Raw genomic sequence first — 19,388 nt, 5'->3', positions numbered from 1 at the left:
TCTTGCAAGAAGATACTGAATTGTTTCTGAAAACTGCTCTCGTCATTGTGAAATATATATAATAAGTATTCTGTTATCAACCATTGTACTGCTCGTTGTTTTGTTGATGGAAAAAAATTAAAATCAGGAAAAACTATATCTGTATCCGTAAACTTTGTTAATGAGGTGCGGCATATACGACTGAGCATTGTTCGCAATTTGTTCCATGCCGTGGAGGAGTTTCGACACTTCGTTATCCTGTGGGGTAAAGAGTCAGGCACGTTGCATGATATACATTTAGGAGAGTCGCTGATTCCATATTGGTATGTCGTATCTCTTGTCACTATAACACGATGAACCACTTTGTACCATATTGATTGGCCCGCTTTTGAAAGGTGTTTGGCGGAGACATTTTCCCATATTTGTGGCCAATTTTGTGTATTGAAATCCCTGACTATTCGTGGTACGGCGTGCTTGAAACTATTGATTTCTCTATATAACTTTTTAACAGATGGTGTAATTGTCTCATGTCGTAATAACTGGTAGCATACCTGTAAAGCGATGTCCTTATAAAACAAAAAACTTTTGGGGATACTTTGGATATCGATGGGAGCTTCTAATGGAATGTTTCGTATTATCGTCTGTATACATGCTTGGGTCGTTGACTCGTGCAGTGAGAAAGCTGTTTGAAGGCCAGTCTGTACAAACAATGCTCTTGCCTGTGTGGTCACGTGTATTAGTCCCAACCCACCTGTCTTCTCTGATAACGTGACCTCATTTATTGCCACCCGGAAAATTGTATCGTGCCACAAAAAGCAGCCAACAGCTTTGTTGACCTTGGCTAAGTGCTGTGGTTTGAAAGGCAGGATTTTTGCTACATACCAAAGTTTAGAGAGAGCAAAAACGTTAAGAAATCTGACTCAGAGAGCGCATCTTGTTCACTCTGAGGACGTAGATTGCCCTCTCGCACGTAAATTTACTATTGGCTTCGATCGTTTCATCGATATTTGCATAGAAGTTTATACCTAAAACTTTTATTTTCTTGTCTACAGGGATCTCCGTATTGTTTGTGAAAGGATTCTCCTTGCCAAGGGGCATCAGGAATGACTTTCGATTGTTTAGTTTTGCTCCTGATGTGAGCTCAAAAGTATGTATTTGGCTTTTAACACTGTGCAGATCCCTTTCATCCTTAAGAAAAATCGTGACGTCGTCCATGAAACTGCTAACTTGTATTGTGGTGGAAGCCATAGAAATGCCCTGTAAATGATGCTGGACACTAAACAAAAAGGGGGCTATTGTGAGGACGTACAATGTGCTACTCAAGGGACTACCTTGTAGTACACCTCGTTGCATTTTAAAACTTGTTGTCAAGAAACCATTTATTTTGAGTTTTAGCAGCATATGATTATATAATGTTTTGATCCAATTAATAAAAGTGTCTCCGAAGCCATATGCCTCTAAGACTTTGTACAGATATTCGTGGCTGACTCTGTCATATGCTTGAGAAAAGTCTAAAGATAGAATTGCCTCTGATGCATTCTTATTTTGTTTGGTAATAATTACGTCTCTTATCATTTGCAGCAAGTGATGTATACTTTGAGACGTATTACAAGCAAACTGTAAATTGCCAATAAATTTAACCATATATTTTTTTAAACGCTGATTTGTGCACCTACTTATAAGTTTAATGTCGCTACTCAATATGGAAATTGGCCTAAAATCTGTGACGAACTTTGGATTTGTCTTTTTGGGAACTAACACTATAACTCCCGTGCTACTGGTCTTCCCTATTGTCCCTGTTGTCAACACTTCGTTGACCCATTCCGTTAATTCGTCTCCTATTAGATCCCAGAAACATTGATAGAATTCTGATGGTAATCCATCTTCGGCTGTAGTTTTATTCCTCGGAGCTTTGAATACTGCATCATGAACCTCCTTTTTACTAAACGGTTGTGTGAGCTCAGTTCTTTCATTTTCCGTCAGTGGCGCAGGGAGGTAGTTCAAAAAATTGCATTGCGTTTCTGTTGGATTAAAGGCTTGACCAAGAAGATTTTTATAGTATTGCAAAAACCTGTCGTATATACTATGAGGGCTGGTGACAATTTCACCGGAATCTAAAGTTAATTTATGAATAACGTGAATCCTGGCGTGTTTATGTTCTTGAAGAATGTGACTTAGTGTGGCTTGCTCGTCTGGGTCTATAGGAAGAATCTTGCTCTTTATTATTGCTGCAGATTTTCGTTTCCTATGTATAACAAGTAATTTCGATTTTATTTCATTTGCATAGGGACGATCGAAATTACCTTGCAGTGCTAAACGATGGAGATCATTCAAGACTGCATACAAAAAATTATATTTGTTTCTTTGATCTCTACTAACCTCTGCACTGAAGAATTTACTGACCTGACGAAATTTAGGCTTAACTCGAGTTTCCCACCACTCGATTAGGGTCTTTTGCACTGGCCGAGAGGCCTTGAGTTCGTTCCACGTTTCCCTGATTAGCTGGACATAGCTGCCATTGCGTAATAATGTGCTATTTAAAAGCCAGTATCCGCTACCTTGTCGGGGTTTGATCAAATCTAAATTTATTTTGAGAATTGGAACACTATGGTCACTAAAGCATACTGGAAAATTTTGAACACTAATTATATATTCCTGAAATCTGGGTGCGACATAAAACCTATCGATCCTTGACGCACTATTGGAGGTGATATGTGTGTAACCTTGACATTCGCCATTGGTGTGTATCCAAGCGTCACGCATTTGTATCCCCTGCGTTAATTCATAGAGCGCACGTGAGAAGTTGTATCCTGGATTTTGATCTTGTGAACGAATTACGCAGTTAAAATCTCCCACTAGTATAGTGTCTAGTGTGTGGGATGTCAACTCGGGCCCTACAACTGTTGAAAAAAAATCTTCTCTTTCCCGTCTGTTTTGGCTTCCTGACGGAGCATACACATTACAGAGAAACACTGAGCCTAATTTGGCACTTATTTGTCTGCCCGTGGGATGGGGCACTACATTACGTAAATCCAAGTGTCGCCTACATGCTATGGCAGTCCCTTGTGCAAAGGGAGTAAAATTGTTGTATACTTTAAACATGCTCAGTACAGAAAAATCGTCTATGGCTACCTCTTGTAAGAGGGCCACATCAATAGACGATTTAATGAGAAAGTCATTGAGAGCAATTAGTTTGGTCTTACTTCGCATTTGATTCAAATTTATAGATGCCAAGGTAAATGTTTGCATGATTATAACTGTCCACAAAAGAAAACTAAACTTACTTACTTTCTTCAACATTACTAAAATCTAATTTCTGCCTAGAATGCATTAACTATACTTTGTTACTCGTCGAAGGTTTCTCTTTAGTTACATTTGCTGAATTACTTGTTAAACTAACCTTTGAAACATCTTGTTTTGGGGTACCAGGTTCTACTCTAAATTCGTTATGAACTATTGTGGAACTTACGCATTCATTATTTTTCTTCTTCTTTCTACGTAGCACCATGGACTCTTCCGCCACTGACCGTAACCTTGATACAGATCTTGACCGTGATTTCCTAGGAGAGGTAACGACGGGGAATTCTGCCTCCGCGAACAAAGCACTTGGGGGTGGGGACGGGGGTATGTGATGCATCTCCTCCGAAGTGGTCAATGTTGGCTGTTCCAGCTCTTCCCTTCCTGTTGGTGCATTCATCACACTAACTTCGTGTCTGGTACCTGTCTCCTCGTCGGTGATTCTGGGGCTATCCGTGTTCCCTCCATTGTTATCTCCTGACGCAGGGACTTCTGCAACTGGTGGAGCTGAATCTCTTGGTTTAGTCCGTACGGGTAGCACAGTTGGTTCATATACTGTTGAAGATTGTAAATAGTAGTGCCTTCCGCTCCTCATTTGTTTTTATTTTACTCCCGCTGGGAGCTTCTGGCAAGAACGCTGAATGCTGGGAGCGTGTGATTCGAACAGAGGCATGGTGCATGTCGGCTCGCGGCAGCGGGAGAACATTTCAGCTAGCCTACCAGATGTGGGCCTTTTTGTATTTCTTCAGTGTGCAAAACGAATTTAATTATTATATAATACCAATTCAATTAAAGGACTTGTATCATAAGAGAAATTGTTTCTATATCCGTTGTTCCAGCCCTATGGTAAGATAGACAATATGGCGTCATACCCAGAGATGCCAGTTTTCAGTGTTGATACGTGGAAGGTATCTGCAAACATTTTTGGTCCTCCGCATTCCGGATATAGTGACAGTTTGTTTCGTGCAGGTCAGTGATAATCAGTTGTGACAGTGCTAATTGTGACAGTTTTACAGAACAAACAGTGTTTTTGGTTTGCACGCATACATGTTTTCCGCGCTTTCGTAACGAACATTGTTTGAACGCATTTTGCAGTGACCTTGAACTCGGTTGCGATTACAGTAGCATTAATCGTCACGGTACGGTGGAATCAGCTGTTTCAGGAACTCTTGTTTCGTCGTAGGATGATGCATTCTCTTTTTCTTCACGACCGTCGTGGGAGGAGGGATTGACTTTCTACGCGAGCATCAAAGAAGCCAATCGGTGAGTAAGTCTGGTTCATTTTACATTTCCTTCCTTGTATTTTCCTTACCTTGCAACCATGGCCGACATTCAGCGTCTTATCAAAGAGAGAAATGCATGCAAGCGCAAACTCAAACGTATAGCTTCGTATGTTGATACTTACGATGAAGCATCAAGCAACATTCTAACAATCAAGATTCGCTTGGAGCATTTAAACGAGGTTTGGCTAAAAATAGAGGAAGTTCAAGACAGCATTGAACTACAATCAGTCGAAGGTGAACATGACGCGGCAAGAGAAGAAATTGAATGTATGTACTTTGATTTGAAAACAAGAATGCAAACTTTGATTGACAAGCATGTCACAAAGCCAGTTTCCCCTGAAACTAAACAATCTGTATCACGAGGAAGTACGCAGGTGAAACTTCCGGCAATTGCATTACCACATTTTAGCGGTAATTACACGCAGTGGGTGTCTTTCAAGGACACGTTCGTGTCGCTGATACACAACAATGTAGATATTTCAAATGTTCAGAAGTTTCAGTATTTGCGCGTATCGTTGAAAGGCGAGGCCTTACATCTAATTCAAAATTTGCCAATGACAGAAGCAAATTACGCTATTGCTTGGGAGCAACTCAATGAGCGATACGACAATAAAAGGTTGATTGCAGTCTCACATGTAAATGATATTTTACATATCAATCCAGTTGTAAAGGAGAATTGTCAGGAACTTCGTGCATTTACAAACACTGCAGTTAGCTCTATTTCAGCACTCAAAATGATAGCTGAAGACACGTCGTTAACTGATATAATTTTAGTTCAGCATTTTGTTTCAAATCTCGATCCTGCAACGAGAAGAGCATTTGAACTAGAAAGTAATGATACTGAATTTAGCACATTAGATCAGCTCTTTAGTTTTCTAGAGCACAGATGCCAGGCTCTTGAAAAGATTAATCCAGTTACGAGTGAAGGTAACAAGGTAGCAACAAAATCATCTACAAATATGCACAAACAGTACAGTGCTAAATGTCAACAATCTTCGAAGTCATATGTTACAACAGATTCTTCATTGTGCATGTTTTGTAAAGCAAACAAACATCGCTTATTTTCGTGTGAAGCCTTTAAGAAAGCTTCTATTTCACAAAAGTATAAATTTTTACGTGAGAATCGCGTATGCTTTAACTGTCTTAGCAGCAACAATCACGTTTCGGCACAGTGTAAATATGGAGTGTGCAAGCGATGTAAACAGAAGCATAGTACTTTACTTCATGTAGATGAAGGTACATCCAATGTAAACCGGCAACGAGAAATGTCATCTGGGGGTCACGTGAACACATCGATGTTAAACAATACAAGCGATTCTTCGCAGCATTCAGATCAAGCACCTCAGGTTTCTTATTGTTCAATTAAGCAGAAAAGTACTTCACAGGTGTTACTTGCTACGGCAATTGTTCAAGTACAAGATATAGCGGGCAATTGGGTCAATTGTCGTGCTCTCTTGGACGCGGCGAGTCAGAATAATTTCATTGTTGAAGACGTTGTTCAAAGTAATCGTCTTAGAAAGGTAAAGCATCGAGTTCCCATTCAGGGAATCAACAATTCGTCAGCTGAATCGAGTCATTCAGTAGAGATCCGTCTGAGATCTAATAATAGCAATTTTACGACAAGTATTTCGTGCTCAGTGTTGCCAACCATTACAGGACTAATGCCTTCAGAAAAGTTTGATGCATCTGAATTGAACATTCCAACAGATATTCGTTTAGCAGACCCAAACTTTTGTTCGCCGGGCAAAATACAGATTCTGCTTGGTGCAGAGGTTTTCTTTACCGTTATGAAGCCTGAAAAGAGAACAAAACCAGGAAATTTCCCCATTCTTCAAGACACAGAGTTTGGATGGATTATTGCAGGGAAGATTCCAGCAACATCTTCTAGCAACAGTATTACTAGGTCATTTTTCACGAGAAAGGAAGATTCTCTCAGCTCGCAGCTCCAACAGTTCTGGATCATAGAGGAGATCCACACGAAACTGCAATCACCAGAAGAAATTGCTTGCGAGCAACATTTTCAGCGAAATGTGACACGAGATGAAAGTGGCCGTTATACGGTCAGGCTGCCATTATGTAAGGATCGTTCAGTGTTAGGTGACTCCTCGCACTCTGCATTAACTCGATTTCACCAATTAGAAACAAGGCTTCAACGTCAACCACAATTAAAGCCTGATTATACAGAATTTATGCAAGAATATTACCAGTTGGGACACATGGAACCCATAGGGAATTTAAATGATGTACAAACAAATGACTGCACAAAATTTTTCATTCCGCATCATTGTGTTTTCAAGGAATCCAGTACAACGAAAATACGTGTTGTTTTTGATGGGAGTTCGCCATCAACAAGCGGTGAATCAATAAATAGCATACAAATGGCTGGACCTACCATACAGGAGGATTTATTTTCAATTGTTCTAAGATTTCGAACTCACAAGGTGGCATTGGTTTCTGATGTAACAAAGATGTATAGAATGATACACATACATCCAGATAATAGGCCACTGCAATGCATTCTGTGGAGAAACTCTCCTCAGGAACTCATAACAGTATTTCAATTGAATACGGTCTCGTATGGGCTTACATCAAGTGCCTTTTTAGCAACCAGATGTCTGAAGCAGTTAGCCGAAGATGAAGCAGTTAACTTCCCACACGCATGTAAAGTGTTGCAGAGTGATTTCTATGTTGATGATTACGTTGGAGGAAGCAGTAGCGTGCAAGGTGCGTTACAACTTTATCAAGATCTTTCAGAACTTCTGAAAAGAGGAGGATTCATCTTACGAAAGTGGTGCTCCAACAGCACTGAAGTACTCAACGCTATTCCAGAATCACTGAGAGAGACTCAAAATCTAATTCATTTTCATACCGAAGGTGTTAAGACTCTAGGAATTTCATGGAATCCCTCGGCAGACACTTTCATGATTAACATTGGAGCCAAGTCTGTCAACATGATGTCACACAAATCAACCAAACGTCAAGTAGCCAGTGTTATTGCCCAGATATTTGATCCAATTGGACTACTTTCACCAGTAACTGTAATGTATAAGTATTTTTTACAACAGTTGTGGCTTCACAACATAAACTGGGATGATCCACTTCCAGAAAGCCTGCAAGTTGAATGGGTTCATCTTCATTCTCAGCTACCAGTCATCAGTGAAATGCAAATACCACGTTTCATCCTAACACCTGGTTGTGTCAAGAATATACAAATCCATGGCTTTTCCGATGCATCGGAGAAAAATTATGGCAGTTGCTTGTATGTTCGTTCAGCAAACGAAGAAGGTTACGCCGAAGTTCACTTACTGTGCTCAAAATCACGGGTCGCCCCGATCAAGAAAACCACTCTTCCTAGATTGGAACTGTGCGCTTCAGTCTTATTGGCCAAATTACTCAACAAGACTCTCCCAATTTTGAGACTTAATATTGACAATGTTTATTTGTGGACAGATTCACAAATAGTTCTGGCATGGCTCAGATCGCCAGCAAGCAGATGGAAGCCTTTTGTATCCAACAGAGTAGCGCAAATTCAAGAATTTACTCAAACTTATCAATGGAGACATGTTTCGTCCAAGGATAATCCAGCGGATTTAATCTCCCGTGGAGTTAAACCTCAAGATATTCATCATCATTCGCTATGGTTTCATGGTCCAGCTTGGTTGCAAGAAGATGAAACGTGCTGGCCATCATCATCATCTGACACAAGTCTTAACAACAAACATGTTCCTGAACAACGAAAGCTTCCTGTAACCACACTGGTGTCTCATCTGCAATCAGAGGCAATAATAAACGATTTTTCTACATTTTTCAAATTGTTAAGGATTGTAGCGCTCTGTAAAAGATTCATTCGCAATTGTAAAAATGCAAGTAACAAACAATGCGATCCACTTACTTCAATTGACATTGAAGATGCCACTCAAACGTGCGTCGTTATGACACAAATTTCGTTCTTTCATCGAGAGATAAATGATCTCACTGCCAAAGGGCAAGTATCCAACAAAAGTATCCTTAAAGACTTACACCCCTTTCTGGATAATCAGGGAATTCTTCGTGTCGGAGGTAGGCTAGAAAATAGCAACTTGGAATTCAGCAGCAAGCATCAAATCATTTTGCATCCAAAAAGTCACTTCGGCCGTCTACTAATTGCATCAGAGCATGAACGATTGATGCACGCAGCACCCCAATTGTTAATCTCATCCATTCGAGAAAGGTACTGGATACCTAGAATACGACAAGTTATTAAGCAAATCATTCATCAGTGTTTAACTTGTTATCGTTTGAAGTCATCCGCAGCACATCAGCTAATGGGACAGCTCCCATCCATCAGAGTTACACCTAGCAAGGCATTTAATCATGTGGGCATAGACTATGCCGGACCATACGTCATCAAAGTAGGGTCAATCAGGAGTAAAATCACAAAGAAATGCTACATAGCTCTTTTTACGTGCCTAGCCACGAGAGCAATACATCTTGAGCTAGTAACAGACCTTACTTCTGAAGCTTTCATAGCAGCATTGCGACGCTTTACAGCAAGGCGAGGCAAGTGTTCCACCATTATCAGCGATAATGCCACAACATTTCAAGGAGCGAAGAACGAACTTCAGAAACTTCAATTGCTATTTCAATCGCAAGGATTCAGTGAAGACATTCAAAGGTATGCAGCACAAGAAAACTTTCAGTGGAAAAATTCACCCCCACGTAGCCCAACATTCGGTGGTGTCTGGGAAAGCGCCATAAAATCTATGAAGTACCATCTTCGCAGAGTCGCCAAGAATGCTGTACTGACATACGAAGAGCTGTCAACTCTTTTGTGCCAAATCGAAGCTTGCTTAAACTCTCGACCTCTTACATCCTTACCTGACTCTCACGAAGAATTTAATTACCTCACTCCAGGCCACTTTCTTATTGGTGGTCCACTAACTTCCTTTCCTCAACCAGACTTAACTGATCTCAAGGAAAATAGACTTTCCAGGTGGCAACGAGTTCAACAGTTTCAACAAAGGATTTGGAGAAACTGGTCCCGAGATTATCTTCATGGTATGCAACAGCGTCAGAAGTGGACAACCACGCAGCCCAACCTGCAACCAGGACTACTTGTGCTTCTGAAAGAAGACAACCTACCCCCATTATCCTGGAAAATGGGCATTATAGAAGAAGTGTTTCCAGGGAAAGACAACTTAGTTCGTGTAGCCGTGGTTCGCACCAAGGATGGAGTGTACCGCAGGGCTCTAAGTAAGATTGTGCCTCTTCCAGATGGGAAGATCAATTAAACTTCCATGATTTAGTTTGGATGCTGTGCATTCCAACGGGGGGGAGAATGTTGAAGATTGTAAATAGTAGTGCCTTCCGCTCCTCATTTGTTTTTATTTTACTCCCGCTGGGAGCTTCTGGCAAGAACGCTGAATGCTGGGAGCGTGTGATTCGAACAGAGGCATGGTGCATGTCGGCTCGCGGCAGCGGGAGAACATTTCAGCTAGCCTACCAGATGTGGGCCTTTTTGTATTTCTTCAGTGTGCAAAACGAATTTAATTATTATATAATACCAATTCAATTAAAGGACTTGTATCATAAGAGAAATTGTTTCTATATCCGTTGTTCCAGCCCTATGGTAAGATAGACAATATGGCGTCATACCCAGAGATGCCAGTTTTCAGTGTTGATACGTGGAAGGTATCTGCAAACATATACCATCGGGACATTGTCAGCGGGTATATTGACCGGCCCCCGGCGGGGCTGGTTTCCAGAGGATCGACGCTTAGGACACTGTGCGACTACGTGACCCTCTTCGGAGCACGCTATGCAGGTATGAACCTGCCCAGGGTATGTTACCCAATAGGAGTCTCCATTCATGTTTACATATGAGGGTATGGGTTTACGTAGTATCATTTTGATCAAAACCCGTCCAGTTCGAGTGGGGTAAATGTGATCTGCAGAGTATGTCTCTTCTTCGATTTTTAACACTTCCCCATAAGACCTCATGACTCGACTTATCACTTCTGCACTTAATTCAGTTGGGACTACATGGATTCTGACAATTACATGTCGCTGGTGGGCCCATTCAACTTCAACCTTATGGTCACCATCTACGTCACTATAAATTACCTCAGCACCAAAATCATTTAGTAACCGTTCTCCTACCACTTTTGACGCAAATTTCACGTACAAACACTTACGAAAGTAATCTATTTCAAAACTGAGCACTTGGTTCGTAGGCACTTGGTAGACATCATGAAACCATCGATGAAAATCCAATGACGTAGGTCGCGTTTTGACATCACTGAAAACAAATTTCAAGGTGTTTTCTCTTTGTGTATTCATCATGAACTATTTCATCGTATCTTCACTGGCTCACGGTAATTGTAGCCAAAACCTCACTTGCACTCCAAGGGGGAAAAAAACTAACACAACACTAGCAAACCGTATACGGCCCTAGCTAACTCGGACAGTTCGATCACTAAGCCTTCTCACGCGAAGAGCGGAGCTCGCTACGAACTGCTTCCTGCACGATTTGCAGGCAGACTGCCACTTCGCCAGGGAGGTCAGCATTACAAGGAAATAAACAGAAAATGATAATCATATGGCATCTATGTTTTAATATGCGAGAAACATTTGGGAGGAGGTTATTGAAGCAACAGATAATTATTACTAGACGTTGTGATGAAAATTATTAATATATCTGAAATATCGAGAGTTGACCTTGCAGTCTCTAAATGTACTTTTAGGGTTACGCAAAACCTTTACTCAAAATTGCTAGTGTAAATTTATAAGCTATTAAAATTTAAAACTTATTCCTGTTCGAAAAAAGAAACTGCCAACTAAATTAATATTTCGTAGAAATACATATATTTTTCTTTCATGAGGCCAGGACAGTATTTGGAGGGGAAGGGAAGGCTATAGTCCCGGATCTCGATCTGCAAAAGGGCTTCCAGTGGGAAAACATCGTCCAGAAGAAGGGCCGAAATTATTCTTTTTAAATGGCTCAAGAATACAAAGATATAAGTGGACATTTGACAAGCTTAGTCTAAAACTTACAACTGAAATCGTACGTGTATGTGTGGGGGGGGGGGGGTGGCTACGTGAGGTAACACAGTGGATATGATTCACAATACTAAAATTAAAATAAATATGTGGGAACAATAGAAATCAAAATATGTTGTAGCTAGTGAAGGCGCAATAGCAAAGATGGAGGGGTAAATCATATTTTCCCGGGGCAATCATGTTTATTATTCCGTTACATACGACACAAAAATGCATATTTTGGCTAAAAGAGCATTCATTCATTTTTGTCGTGATACTGGGGGCAGATGAGAGAGAGAGAGAGAGAGATAAATTGTCCGGCCCCCCTTCCTTGTAGTGTGGTCACTGCCTATAGCTATGCTGCTGGAGAAGAATGCACCAATTAATACGTTATTTAAAAAAAACAGATATTTTTAAAACTTTTAATCAAATTATTTGTGAACTATGATTTAAATTTAAAAAGATCACATACCTGTTTAATTCAATTTGGATGAGTTAACTTCTGAAGCCTGCCATTTCCGAGCTTTCTTCCGGTGTAACTGCACTGCTCTTTGAGCCCTAGCTGCTGCGTTCAGGTGGCGGAACGAGCAGAATACTAAATAAAACAAATATGTGACAAATATATATTTAAAAAAAACAACGTGTTGAAGCTATTGACGGTGCCAAAGAAAAGACAGAAGAGAAACGTGGAGAGTGTAGTGATATTTTAAGGGAAGCAGTCATGTTTATTACACTCTTACATTTACATACAATATTAAAAAGTTCTGATTTTAGATCTCGCACAATGCCTTTTTCACAAAAATGGGCAATCCCGCATTTTTTATAAAAATCTTGTCTTTTCGTTTACTTACGCAATTACCGACTGGAAATGCTGTGATATTTTAGATTTCTTCCGTTAGTTTTCTGATAATAGTTTTCGCATCTTTCCATAACATTTAGGCATGATTTCAGTTGACAAGAACAAAATAATCTTATTTTAAAACATACAGCAAAAAGAAATCCAACGCGTTTAAGTTAAAACTCCCTTACATTGGAAGCCTGGAGAGAACAGTACACGGGTTCCTTCGTAACACGATTTCTTGAAAACCATTTTACAAATTTGAATCAACTTTGTGATAAATTGATTAAAAAGGATGAATCTTAACAGTAAAAGTTTAACTTTTCCCCTGCTACTATATTTTAGAAGATATTCGTTGTCAAATAACTCAATATTTGCATAAGGAACCAGCCTTTTCCGTGCCGAACTTCTCGACGATGACGTAATGCATCCACGGACAACTGCGCATACGATCTGCGCCGCCGAACGAGCCCCCCTTGGTTGAGCTCGCACGTCGCAACTATTCGTGAAAAACAACAGCCTGCATACGTTCCATAGAATATCACCGAAAACTCCACTTCCTTGTAGATCACGACACCTAATCTGTTTCGTTCTTCGCTACCTCACACCGTTGTTTCAAGAATAAACATGGTTGTTTCAACTGACATTTAAACTTAATTTCCAAAAGCGACGCTAGAGGTCCTAGCAGATATCAACTGACTTGAAAGCAAACTATAACGTAATGAGAATTGAGGAGGTGGAAAATCCATTTCGCTAGAAGCGAAACTTAGTTGTCGCAAAAAAAGGTAAACACCGCCAAAAAATTAATGCAAATTTTAGATTGTCGTCAGTAAAATTAACAACAGCTCGCTTCCAATAGAGCTTTGAATTCTAAGTAAAGTGTGATGCAGAAAAAATATTTTATAAATTAGCGGCACTGCTTCTGGCATAGTTAAAATGGCACTGTTAGATTTGTTAGTGCTCCATATGTGTGTGGGGGAGGACAACGTGAACTTATATATTAAAAAAACGCTGCAATCCATTGTTTGCGCACCTCACATCACATTTTCCCACTCCATTGTCTGCAGCGACGTTCGTTCGCAGTGTTGCAACCCGGAGGGAGCGGAATTGTCTGAGAATTTTCAACGAAATTTGAATGTGAAAGGTATGAATTAGTATCCCCTAACCTACGCTACCTATTGATTACGCTAAATTCTAAATACATTTTGATATTTTCAAATTTTGTTGACGCGTGAACTAGTTTCTTATAATTGTGGGTGAGATTCTTGGACCTAGATGCTGTTTACACAGTCCCATTGTGCCATTCATACTCAGTGTGGTGCTTAGCCAAAATGAAGAAAAGAGACAGGACTCCTACCCAGAATCTTCCAGGTGAAAGTCACTTGATTCCGTCAATCAAACATGAATAAACTAATAGAAAGATTCAATTAGCGCCACCTACCCTCCCTTGAATTTACGAACCTTTATATGTATTCACACATACATATAACTTCTGGGAGAAATTCTGACAGAAGTTGGGTGAGTAAAGTCTGTCAGAATGGTTCTGATCTCCTCCCACCATGCCGCATCCCACCAGTTCCCTCCCCTTGAATCGACTGAAGCACAGCCCAAGCTCTGCTTCAGCATAGAGATTCGAGTTTTTGTAAACACCAAATAGGTGGACTTTAATATCTGGTGTTAAAGTTCCCTCCCTCCAATCCACTTCCCTCCCTGCCTTCGCCCACGATAGCTGCCCACCAACCTCTCCCAGTATGATAGTTGTTATTTTTTCTTTTCTGCCACTTTGGTTAATTGCAATGATCAAGTCGACTGATTAAATGAAGCTGAAGGGACTATGACAAAGGAACGACCAGGCCCAGAAACTTCAACCTTCAGTGGTGAAAATGACCAGTGTATTAAAAACGTGTGTAGAAAGTAAAATTTTAAATTGCACAGGGTTGTGTTAACATTGCATTTTAGATCAAAGTACTGATTGGCCCTAACAATGTAACCGAAATACAATTTTTGGAGCTACCCTGTACTTCCAGATGAACATATCATTAAGCCCTAGAAAACAGTGACTTACTGGTGTGAATCTTGACATCTTGCATTTGATATTTGTATGTTAAGTAAGAGTGGGTAAAGCTACCTATCTGTAATTTATATTTTGGTTAGGGTCCCACTATGTGGGACAAAAGATACTTGAAAATAATGGAGAGGAATTCTAGAGTGGACATTGCTGAGTTGTAATGTCCTACTGAAGGTCAATGGGATAGTTAAGAAACCAGAAGTGTCGATGGCTGTACGTAATATTAAAATAAAAATATGTATAAACATAAAATATATAAATATGTAAACAAGAAAATTGAAAATTGTAGTTTTCCAAATTGCATTTGGGAATCCTTACTTACCAGTAACAGTTGTAGTCCTACTTGCATACTGCACTTCAACGTTTGTTGAATTAGGCTGTGCTTGTAGCTCTAGATAGCCCAATGCGCACAATACCTATTTACTTTGCTTCTGAAGTGGTTGGTGCTAGAAGTTTTTTGGTCGGAATTCCATCTATGTTGACTGGTAATGGTGTGCTGGATGGAGTTTGTGGCTAGTGGCTTCTGACACTGTCGCTTGAAGTTCCAAAGTCGTAATGCCTGTTACAATATATCTACACACACATATATTTTTGGGTAAGGGGTCAATAATTAAACGTTTCTATGGAAACACTGTATGCAAACTGTCTAAAACTTCCAACAAAGAATGTCATTTTGATGTAATAATTAAAAGTTTTGACTGTTGCAACATACACTGGTTATTAAATCAAAATTTACTTTCTTTGATGTTACTTGGAAATGTTTCTTTATTATAATGTTTTATAATAATTTATATTATATGGTGTAACAGTAAAATATAGTTTATTAGCCAAATATGATACCACATGCAGACAGCCATGCTCTCTTGTCTATTTCTGGATTGCACATTTCTTATTGTACTGGGTAGGAGTCAAGTAAGACAAATTTTCACAATTTGAAATTATCACATTCCTGCAGCAATCTGTGACAGTCCTCAATCCTTTATAATATTTACTGCAAAATTACTTTGACTAAAATTAAATGTATTTGTGAAAGACACGACATGTACGTCATAGCTAGACCTCGGATTTTTAGGTTCTAGAAAGTGCGCTTTCAGGTTCCTAAAATAGGTCCTAAAAATCTTGTTAGGCTCGAGAAATCTTGAAGGAGGTTAAAAAAAACTTAAAATAGTTCAAAATTCCTCAAAAATGCTGATAAGATATTGTCGCAGGCAATAATAATGGGACACCTATATCCTGAAATATGCACTATAACTTGACAAGTTTAAAAACAAGACGCTGCAATCCATTGTTGGAGCACCTCACATCACATTTCCCCACTCCATTGTCTGCAGCCACGTTCGTTTGCAGTGTTGCAGCCCGGAGGGAGCGGAATTGTCTGAGAATTTTCAACGAAATTTGAATGTGAAAGGCATGAATTAGTATCCTTTCACCTACGCTACCTATTGATTACGCTAAATTATAAATACATTTTGATATTTTCCCTTTAAACCTTAAATGAAATAAGTTATATTAGGGATATTTCTTACCAGCGTAAGAAATGAATGAAATAAAACGATAGAGAAATGAAAAATATACAAACGATAGAACTGAGCTCACCTAAATGTTTTCCAGTTCTCCTTCTTCAGTTTCACTCTCCCACTCATTCGAGTCTGTGTCTACCGATGAATCTGTGTCCGTGTCTGAATCGGCTTCACCAAGTCTAATTATCAGTTCATCTACACGCTCGTCCATAAGTCCATCTCTTTCAAAGTTTCAATGCTTTAGAAAATAACACAGGCAAGCGTGTTATCAGATTGCCTTCTCGTAGTGATTGTTGTACGATAAACGATAAACAAACGAACCACCACCCCACTCGGTTAAAAAAAAAAAGGCCACTGCTCGATGTCGCATACATTCGCCCTGTAGTTTCTCTTCGTTATAAACCTTAACGCACGTGCGTAATACTACAGTTTACGATCGGCGCACAGCACGCATTTTCAAAGGCCGGATTAAATAAAATGAACCACTGATATACCAGGCTATCCCAGAAGTCCTTCACCATAGAAGGGGAAAAATGAAACACAGAATATCAGAAACAAGGACAGACTTTACTCAGCAAAGTACAGACCTCCATGTTCGATTACCTTCATCCATCTCTGCGACAACAGTTCAATCTGGTGGCGATACCAGGTGGCAGGTTTAGAATTGAAAAACTCGCGACAGGCAGAATTTGCCTCATCATGTGAATTGAACTGCCGACCACACAGGAAATGTGAGATTGAGCGAGACAAACCGTAATCCGATGGTGCAACGTCCAGACTATAGGCGGGATGAGGTAACAACTCAAACGCGTCAAGCTCAGCCAGGGTGTTGGTCACTCTTCGAGACCGGTGACTCGGAGCATTGTCAATTTGCAGCAGTAACCTCTTCCTCCTCGTTAATGCCGGGTATCTCTCGTTCAGAATGGCATTTACTAGGCGTAATTGCTCAGATCACAGTTCACCTGTTACAGCACGACCTTCTGGAACAAACTCATAATGGACAATCCCGTCAATATTCCACCACACACTCAGCATGAGCTTTTCCCAAATCTGTCCTGTTCCATGTGGGCGATGGCCTCCTGTCCTCTTTTCACCCACTGTTTACGTGTATCAGGGTTTTTCAGAAACATCCACTTCTCGTCTCCTGTCATTATTCTGCTCCAAAAACAAAGATCACGCAGGTTTTGTAGCAATATCTGGCAAATTGCTACTCTGTGCTGGACCTGCACCTCTGTCAGCTCTTGCGGACTTTGTCGGGGCTGTTTATTGGTGTAATCCATTTCATTCAATCGACGGTTTACTGTGTATTTGGATGCCCCAACCACTCTTACTAACCCACGTGTGCTGGATTGTGATCTAGCATTCACAGCACCCTGCAGAGACTCGTTAATGTTCATCGCAGGTCGTTCCGTGCGGGCCTTGTCCGCGAGACGTAGATCACCAGCAGCGAATTTTTTAAACGAAGGGGAAGCTGTCGACCGATTCACCATTTCTTCGTTCTCCACACGACAAATTTCCTCCGCTGCAGCTTTTGCTGTTAGTCCTTTTTTCCATAAAAAATGTTCCACTGCACGAAGTGAAATTTGGTCCTCACTCATCTTGCCCACTTTAACTTCATGGGAACCCTCGCTACACGTGCAGTGCGTGCCTTCACTTAATCCAACGAACCTATCCTCTATGCCTGCCAACAGCCTTTCACCGATGGCGCCACCTATCCTCACAAACTTCACCTTGTGGAGCTCAGTTTGCTGATGGTGCAGGACTTCTGGGACAGCCTGGTAATAGGAGCGTGCATGCACAGTCATGCTAAACAGTGAAAATCGTTTGTCATATTTGTTTTAGCTTAATTTTGCTGAGTTCGCACCACTCGTATTGTCAACGCCAGACCAGTGAGTAAAAGAGTGGTGGGGAGGATGACGTTATAGGAAGTGCTCCGCAGCGATCTGCGCATATCGGGACTTAACTTGTCAAGTTATATCTTGCAAAACGTTATGTGTGTTGCCTAACCCTATGGCAATGGCAGAACTTACCATTCTTCGCCGTATAGTTAGGCACAAATCTCTTTTCATGTTATCCACAGTCATACTCCGCAATTTTGTCTGTAAGAATCATCTTGTATGCTGAAAATATTATTTCAACAAAAACATAGTCAGTGGTGCAAACATCAATGCTGAAATGTTAGTTTGCAAGGCGTGCATGCCACAATACACCGAAGTGAGGCAAAAGTGAGCGTCAAAACGGCGACCTTTGAGCTGGATCTTCAGTTTCGGGAAGATGGCGAAGTCCGCAGGAGCCAAATCTGGCAAGTAGGGTGGATGCGTAAGTGCGATCATCTTGTTTCTGATGAGAAACTGACGTGTGAGGAGAGCACGGTGATAGGGTGCATTGTCGTTGTGGATCAGCCAGTTTTTCGCGTGCCACAGATCCGGTCGCTTTCGCCGAATATCCTCCCTCAGACGCCTTAAAACCTGGCATGACGAATTCATGATGCACAATGCCGCGAATGTCAAAAAAAAAAGACGATGACCATGCACTTGGTCGAGCTGCGGACCTGCCTCGCCTTTTTCGGTCGTGGAGATGATGGTCTCTTCCCCTGAAGACTGTTGCTTTGTCTCAGGGTCGTACCCGTACACCCAAGTTTCGTCACGAGTAATGATCCTCGACATGAAGGACGGCTCATCCACGGCACGCTGATGGAGTTCTTGGCAGACTTGGACGCGGTGTTCCTTCTGCTCGTGGGTCTGCAGCCTGGGGATGAACTTGGCAGCAACACGGCGCATGTTCAAATCACATGTGAGGATTCCCTGCACTGTTCCGTATGACACACCGACAATGACAGCAATGTTGTGGATTATTCTCCGACGATCCTCATGGACAAGTTGCCGAATGGTTTCGACGTTTTCGGGTATTGTGCTCGTTGAAGGTCGTCCTGACATCTCGTCGTCTTCCAGTGATGCTCTACCACCCTTGAAGCGCGCGTGCCACTCAAAACACCTCGCACGACTCATTGCAGCATCGCCATACACTTGTCGAATCTTGTGAAGCATCTCTGAGGCGGATTTCCCCAGTTTCACACAGAATTTCACTTTCGCTCGTTGTTTTAACTTGCTGTCCATGATGAAATCGCAGACGTGGTAACGCACGTGGTCAGAAGAGCACCACACCAGCTGCACAGCTCACGATGTACACAGGACGATGTCTCTTGGCACACTGACTTATGAAGGTTGGTGCTCCCTGTGCCTGTGCGTGCAGCCTTGTGCTGCCATCTGTTGGCGTGTTACAGAACTAGTCTCGAAACTTTTTGATACCACCTCTTAACAACAAATAATGTGGATGCTGGTAATTGGTAAGTAATACATACATACAATGTGTGTGTGTGTGTGTGT

Source organism: Lepisma saccharinum, chromosome 5, assembly GCF_977018435.1.
Source record: "Lepisma saccharinum chromosome 5, izLepSacc3.1, whole genome shotgun sequence".
Taxonomy (NCBI): Eukaryota; Metazoa; Arthropoda; class Insecta; order Zygentoma; family Lepismatidae; genus Lepisma; species Lepisma saccharinum.
Note: the sequence above shows the minus strand (reverse complement) of the source record.